This window comes from Aquila chrysaetos, chromosome 22 (assembly GCF_900496995.4).
Source record: "Aquila chrysaetos chrysaetos chromosome 22, bAquChr1.4, whole genome shotgun sequence".
Taxonomy (NCBI): domain Eukaryota; kingdom Metazoa; phylum Chordata; class Aves; order Accipitriformes; family Accipitridae; genus Aquila; species Aquila chrysaetos.
The window spans coordinates 9,246,791-9,255,424 of record NC_044025.1 but is presented as its reverse complement, the minus strand read 5'-3'; positions in this window follow the sequence as shown (position 1 = coordinate 9,255,424).

Sequence of the window (8,634 nt, the reverse complement as noted above, 5' to 3'; positions counted from 1 at the left end):
GTGTTTATCAACAGTGAGTCCCCATCCACTTACTGACAATAAGGTATTTATGCTGCAATTGCAAATTCTGAACATCATAAAGATGTAATGAAGTACTGTGCACACCATGATGAGAACTTAATGAAATGGAGAGAGATGAAAAATACGTTTATGTTATTTTTTTAAAAAGGAAATATTGGTCTTTCACAAAAATGCCCCCAACCTGTAAAATTCAAGTTTTGATTTCAAATGCCCCAGTACTTTAGGACCCAAATTGCTGTGACCTGCTAGAAGCAGAATAAACCATCTGGATATTTAAAATGAAAGGGAGGGCTATCATCAGGCTCAGAGGTAATCCTGGCTCTCGTGCACAGATCAGGGGGGGAGTTTTCAGAAGTTTCTAAGGGTCAATAAGGTATTGCGGAGCTTAAAGATGAAGGTCAAAAATATCAAGACAGCACAATTCCCACTCAGTGCAACTACAGCATTGAGCCAGCCTAGATATCTCTGAAAAATCTCTTTCCCAGCCACATTTCTGTTCTGTTAAAAATATTACTCTAGGCTCAGCATCTAATTATTAGAATGAATAAATGGTTCAGAAGAAGGCACAGAAATGAGACTAATTACTTATGACATAATCTGCTGGTTTGAGAAGCTTCTATCCAGCCTGAGTTTACCTTCAAGTTTATTTCTTGAGGCATGGAGATTTATAACACTGCAGTCATCTTAGCTAGTTTATGAGTGATTGTTTTGTTAGCCACATAAATGTCTAATCTACTTCTAATCTTGCACAGCTCTTGGCACAATGTTATTTTATGACAGTGAGGAACATGAGTTATGTGTTGTGTTTAAAATGTTTTTCTTTTTTCAACATTTAATTACTGTCCTTTTAATGTCATGTTAAATATTTTAAATGAAGACTAGTTTATTTAATGTAAATAAATATATCCAGCCATGTGCCTTTTTTAAAAAAGACTGTGCAATCTGTATTAATTTTAATTTTTATGATCTAGACCAGACTACAATATGGAGACTAAAACCTCAAGTTCATTCCATTGTAATTCTATTCTAAAAGAGTCAAGTTATTGGATAGCTTAAATGCATAGGAAAGAAAAGGATTCTTTCAGGAGAGCCTGGTATCCCCCTCCTGCCCCACCACCGCAATTCAACTGCTTTACCTAGGAAGCTCAGGCCAGCATCCGACAAGCCCTCTTATTCACCAGTAGGACTTAAGGAGAGGCGAAGTTGCTCAGAGCCTTGCAGAATAGTTCAAATAAAGTGTGGCAACTTTCTAAATAAATCGTGATGGCATTTAACATGGTGAAGTCTCGGCAGGCATGGACAGATCTGTCTCAGTCATACTTCACCTTGGCCAGGCTTTAGCCACCTCTGGCCAAGGAGCCACATAGCCGTCTCCCAGAGATCAGTGTTCAGGCTAAAAAGCCTTTCTGGGAGAAGCAGTGGCCTAGTTCAGCTATCACAGCTGTTCCACTGCTGGGCTGAGCAGGCTAACAGTCAGCCCATGCAAAACATAAGCATTGAAACTCCTCTGGTTTCCACAAATGTTCCCTTCTCAGATTAAAATCCTGAAAGATTGCATATGTCAAAGATTTCACCAAGGTTTAGGACTCATCTCCAGCTGGGATCAGGAAGAAATCCTCTTTCCTCAGTGCAGTTTAGCACAGCATTGTAAGGGATTTACACTTTCTTTTGGACAGCTTCTGTCCAGGTTATCATTGCAGATGGGATACAGACCAGCCATGACCAACCAGCACACTTTTGCTGCAGGTCTGTTTTATTACACTCACCAAAGACAAAATCATTCTTATTGTAATAACTTTCTCATAGAACACTTATTCTGTGTTCTGCTATGTTTTATTTAAAGTGTGAGTCCTTCAAATGGCCCAAGCTTTTCAGTCACTTGCATGCCAAGTGATGTCTGTCATGAGCTGGCAACTGACTTACAGACAGGGTTTCTTTCAGGCACCTGAGCCACGCCAAACTTTGTAGTATATAATATTTAGACTGCTGGAGCTTAGATTCATTCTCAGCTTTCTTATGAAAGAATCTAAACATACTTTAAAGGTCACAGCTAGGATTGAGGGAAAATCTGACTATTAAGGAAGGATGAAAGATGAGAAGAAAATGAAATAAAATAGGACTTCTGATCAGCCAAAGCATCAACCATTATTAGAAATGAATTACAGGGAGCACTGTGTACCCTGCACTGCCAGTGAGCCAGTATTCACTGTGGCAAGTCCATGGTCTTAAATAAAGCTATTTAGTTTATGTACCCAAAGTTTGATCCGTGTGAAAACGGCTCCTGAAGACTAAGTTAATTCACTTTTACCTCCCACTGCCGAGTTGAGAATTCTTAGATTATCTCAGTGGTTTGAGAAGGCGAATAAGCTCCTAACTAACTAAGTCTTGTGGAATTAGAGAGAGATTCCTGAGTCTAACACACATTTTCCTTTCAACCCTTTTAATTTCAAGCATAGTTAATAAGGACTATGGTCACTATTTTGGGGTGGAGACTCGTTTTTCTACAAGGCATACATATCTCAAGCAACAATTGAGAGGGCACAAGAAAACCCTTTGAAATGTTTCTCCTTCTCTTCATGCATTTACGGCTTTAATCCACGTTGTTCTGCTTAGCCACACTGCAGTATAATAGCAACTAAGTGACCAAATTTCTAGATAGAGAAGAGGAAACCAATCAAGACTGCACATTGTATAACCAGAGCAGCAGCACATAGAGTGCAGAGGCAGCTCTATCACACCAGCTCACCAAGCACAGGGCAATTTTGCAAGCATCTTTCCATTGATATTCTATGACAGATATTCACTATTTTTGCATTCATACAAAAAATCAGTACAGCTCTATAATCCTGCACATGTCAAACATAGCTTCATAGCTTTTTCTTATTTTAAGTAAAGATATCCTATTCTTTATATGAGTAACTTAGTAAGATTTATTTTTTACTGCATTATGGTTTGTCAGAACATCTTGTCAGCTAATATTATCTTCCAATAGATCTGTGATCTCTCCACAGTTTGCAATCAACTCCAAGCCAGTGTGACTTCCTGGAAAAAGTCAAAGGAGACTCAATAAAGTAAAATTTTCTTCCACCACAAGAATGTCTTTTTATGCTCCAGAAATGTGCTAGTGTTCAATGCCAGTAGGTGGAAACACTTAAGAAGACACCTGCAATTTATAAAAGAACAACATGAGTGATTGTTCCTATAGAAACTTTTTTTTTTTTTTTTTTAAGTAGGGGATGTTACAGGATAGAACCATGTGTTCTGTTTCACTGATAGTCCCAGTGCAACCACAAGCAGAAAATAAGTTGTCTGCATGAATTGATAAGAGGATCATAAATAACAAGAAAATTATATCCTGTACGCCAGCCTGCCAGCAGACCACGAAGAAAAGTCAGGACTTCATGAGTTCACACTTTTTTCCTCATCCTCTGGTGATATTTGTCTGGTATTTATCTAACTCTGTGATAGTTACTTCTCCAGCAGTTTTAGTCCTCTCCTGAGAAGATGCCAGTAATACTACCTTGGAGCAGGGAGAAGTGTTGGGGTTTTTTTTTCGACAAACAGCAACCCAATGACCTAGTTCAAGCTGCCTGAAGGAGCCTGTTTATAGCTGTTCATCGGTGCTACTGGCTAAGTGATGCTTTGTTTTTGTAGCAGCAGAGCATGCAGGCTAGAATTGCTACTAGCGCTACAGGAAGATGATAAGAGACCGTCTTCTGAGTACTAGTGCTCTGCCCTCTTCTTTTTCCCCAACTCCAGGGAGCAGAGGGCAGGTGGCAAAAGAGAGCAAATGGTCACTGACCATGTGATCAAAACATGGAGGTAGATAAACAGAAAAAATGCATAGTTTAGATAAAGCATAGAGAAAAGGCAGAGAGACTCAGATGTAGCACCTTGTTACTTTTGTTTTCTCTTATTTTCGGGAGGATGAAACAGCTTGCTGTCATCTGTGCTTCCTGGATGCTATGGTGATACTATGTTGTGATACACAGAGGAAGAAAAAGAGATCCTGGAGCCTGCTGAGATTAGCAGGTCCTCCCCCTGTCTTTGCTCTTTGTGGGTCTGTTTAGTGCAGTGTTTGCTTGCAAACTGTGTACTTTATGAAACACAGGTAAGAGTCTCAAAGCAGAAGACACAAAACAGTATCTGTCCGTCTAAATGATGGTAATGTGAGCCATGTGACAAGGTGGCAGCCTGAGGGGAACCTGTACACCAAATTAGCCCCATGGTTTCTGATAAAGTGCAGTTTGCATTAAAAGACTATAATCCCCCCAAACTGTCTCAGAGACCTGTAACACCTAGGTTTGCCTTTAGAGAGGATGTAATTTGCAGTACTGTGAATTCCACATTGGCATGTCTTTTTTTTTTTTTTAATTCAATTTCTCAGTGACTTTTTTTTAAAGACTGACGGCATTAAGTGGGTCCATGAGCTTCCCAAGCATTTTCAATGGACACATGGACATGCACTAATTCCTCCTGCTGCTAGAGAGAGAGAAGCTGTTATTTTCCTCTCTCTTTAAGGCAGGGACATACTTTTTCCAGACTTCCAAATACTGATTTTTTACCAGACCTAAATACATAGTCCACTACCCTCTGCCCAAAAAAGTTGAACTGACATCATCCTCATGAAGTCTGTTTCTGAGATGGGGCCTATATCAGTAACTGGTAATTTTGGGAGTCTTTAGTACAGCTCTAGCAGAAATGCACAGCTAAAGCAGCTTGAGAAAAAATATGTTTTAGTGTGGGAAATAGGCCTGCAAAACCTAAATCTGGAAGAGGGTTTAAGAGTCAGTGACAACATAAAAAGCATAATATTTTTGTTAATTGGCTATATTTTACTTAGAAAATACTCTTTAAATTCTATTTACATAAAAATGACGAGCACTGAATCACCACACAAAAAAAAGATTATTCAAAATTGCAAATGTTTGCAATCTTCTTTTAGCAAGTTCAAACTAATAACCTTAGCTTTTAATACAATCCTATGATATATTTTTCTTACTCTGAAAATAAACCCACAAGTTTTAAAATATCATTACTGGACAACTGAAAATTAGCATTTTAAATGCATTTTTTGTCATCACGGAAATTGATCCTTTCTTGAGGTTCAGGGTTTATGTGCACACATTCAAAGGAAACTAGGTTCTGTTTAATCATGAAATGTAAGGAAACTATAATCCTGTGTGTTTCCAGTGTCTGTGGGAATATTTCACAACTCTGGCTAAGCCAAAGAGGTTTTCTATGAAGGACAAAGATATGCTAATCAGCAGTAATGGAAATAAAGAAGTTTTGTGGATCACACTGTCTGAGGATTTTAAGTGTTTTCCAGTGGTCCTTAGAGAAAGAAAGAAGACTTCAGAAAGAACACTTGTACCAAAACAGTAGTAACATTTTTCACCATCTGTAATTAATAAAACAAGCAATAAAGTAAGGGTAGCTATGCAACTAACACTGAAGTTTCTAACAAAAACAGACAAGAGTTTCATCTTTTTATCAGTATATTTTTAATGACTGACACCATCTACAGAGGTGGTGTATTATGAAGAAAATCATCTAGTGCCAAACAATCAGTGTCTTTCATTTTCTCTGAGCTGCAGATACATTTTATGCATCACATGAGTCTACATACCAACCCACAGTCATACAAAAAAAAATTCCCCAAGCCCACATCCTCGCTCCACTTCTTTGGAATGTTTTAGTATCAGAGACAGTGGCAGAGAAGTGAGATATTTCTACAGCTGCATCCAATGCCCTCCTCATTGTTTCTTGCTTTTCATACTTCTTTCATGAGAGGAAGGCTTTCTGATTTGTGCTGGTATGACAAGAACACTTGTATCAAATACAAAAGCATGTTCACGATACTGTTCAAGTCAGAGTGAATAAGCTAAACTATTTCTGACACTATAGCTTTGTTTTCCTTCAGTCATATCTGATTGTTTATTTCTGTGAGTTATCAGGGTTTCTAATTAAATCAAAGAATTAAGAGGAATTATATAAAACTATATGTAGATATACTCATTTAAATTCTGTATCAGTTCATACTCCCATGCCCAATTAGGAGCAGGCTGTATTGTTATTCACTGGTGTTGCAAAAGTGCTCTGGAAGTGCTTCTGCTGTGTTCCTGAAATCAGATCAAAATACCAGTACATATTTTTAACATCATTTTGTAAAAGAAGAATAAAAGGAACACAGTTCTTTACAAAACTGAGCCATGACAATAGGACTCCTTTTGCATCATTTATCTGATACAACAAAATACATTTTAAAAGTCCAGCATATTTCAAATTTTGAACTAGTCTAAGAACATATGAAGGTGTTCTCAATGTTTCCTCAAATGTATGTTCTGTATCCAGTCTTTTGCTGCTTCAGCAGGCTCTCCGCAGAAGTACCTTGAATACCTCAAGGGCATCCTGTCTTGCTGTACATCATTATTGACATAATATTGAGTAGAATCTCCAGGCTATTAAATTTACTTTTTCATTGAAAACTATGATTCATCTGAATGAAAGCAACTCTGCAACGAATACTATCTGCACTTCTCTGATCAGATGTTTTCAACTGCACTTGCTTGAAGTGCTACCTTGAACTTGGCAGAAAAAGTAGCCTATTTTTCACGGTACCAATTCTATCATTCATCCAAAGGTAGATAAATAGTTAATGTTCATGTCTGGGTTTCAATACAGTCTGCTTTATTATAGCACCTGGCACTGAAGATCCCAAGGCAATTTGTGAACATTAATCAGCTGAGCCTCATGACTATTCAGCCAGTATGTTATTACACAGACTGGTAAACAGAGCTGTGAAAACACATCAGACTTCTCAGTAGGGATGTAAGAGATGAGCAGTAGCTTTGTCTTCCTCTTTGACCCCTAGAATAAGACTCTTCTGTCGTTTCATCTAGAGGGGCACAGAAAGCAGCACTAGTAAGAGAAGCAGACTGGTTCCAGTACTCCTGTCAGCAAAAGACACTGAGCAAAGAAATGGGTTTTAGTCCAAACACTACCAGTTAGAATCCCTAATCCCTTCCCTTCTGCCCTTTCCCGCCACTGCTGTTGGCACAGTGTCCTGGACCTTGCCAGGAAGCTGGAACTAGCTGACTCCTGGAAGTGGCTGTTGAAAGGCTCCTGAAAGATCTGGTTCCTCGGGGCTACAAAATCTTAATGTAGTGTGGCTGAAGCCAGGAAGGAGTTACAGGTCACTGTGTTATTCTTTGCAGGCTGGGCACGTCCCACATGTTGCCAGCTAAAAAACTGAAGTAGATCAGTTTACTCCCTCACTGATCTTTTCTTATCCAACCTCTCCACATTTTGCAGTGATATTTTCTTACATGCCAAAGGCTGTAACATCGTTATGTCTGGACATAATGATCTGATCAAACTAGTTTTAATCAATTTAGCTCAAGCACCAAGAGTGGGAAGATGCAGGCTTCACTGTAGGCTATCCAATCCCACCAGGACGCCCAGGCAAGCAGCTACTCCTGCTGCCTTCTGCACTGCCGCAACGCCACTGAGAGTGGTCCCAAGTCAGATGCCCTGGCTGCGCACAGCTGTAATCACACCTCCCGACAGCTGTGTCCGCACCTTCACAACAGGAGAGAACCCCTAGCCGGAGGCATTCATGGTTTAAACAGACAAGGCAGAGAAACAAAATCAGAAATCACAAACAAAACTGAGAGTGGTTATGTGGATTCCAGCAAGAATGGTAAGTGTGAAGGATACATGTCCAAAATCAAAGGCTGTTAACTGCTTTTATTAGCAATGAAAGCTCTGCCTTGGAGAAAGCAGAGGCAGAAAAGCTGAGGCTAAGCTCATAAATTGAGTGTTTGTTGGTCTTCCCTTCAGTGACTCCATGACATGTTATCATGTCATTCTTGTAAATGTTTCAAAGAAAAGTTTTTGAATGATAGTGCTTTGCGATAGTCCCTGTTGGGAAGGGCTATACAAACATCTGCCATACACTCCTCAAATAAAATTCAACCAGAGCTTTTGTTTACATGGTTTGTCCTTAAAATCAGCACTCTGCAACTCTCAGCCATAGCTGCCTTATTAAAAATGAACCTTTTATTTTAAACACAGTACATTTTGTAACAGGAAAATCAATATACAGTAACCCAGAGTACTGCAGACAACAGCTGTAGGACATAATCTGATGACAGAAAGTTGAGAACAGTATTTTGGCAGTTATATGTTCAGCTAATCTTTCACTTTTTGTTTTTAATGGCACCAAGCTATAAAGATCTCTCCCCACCTGGTGACCAAAAGCTACACAAAATGAAGAAACCAAGAAACCACTCTTTTCAACATTAAAGGCTATTATCTAAAAAATAAATCAGTTGTTACCTATTTTTTTCATTTATAGGATACTGTAAGAGGATAGCTCTTCCCAGAGCTACAATGAGTTAACAACAGTCTCAAAGATCTCACAGCCCTTAGGAAAGATATAGGAAGATACTTAAGCATAAAGAGTACCTTGAAAAGACTACTAAACACTTTTCACTGCCCTCACTTTGGCTGTGGGTAAGGGTGCTCAGCTCTGTTCAAGGCTAGGATTCATCATGTACCTATGCTTAGAAAAGTTATCTAGGTAGAAAAGAGGAGATGAAGCCACAGATG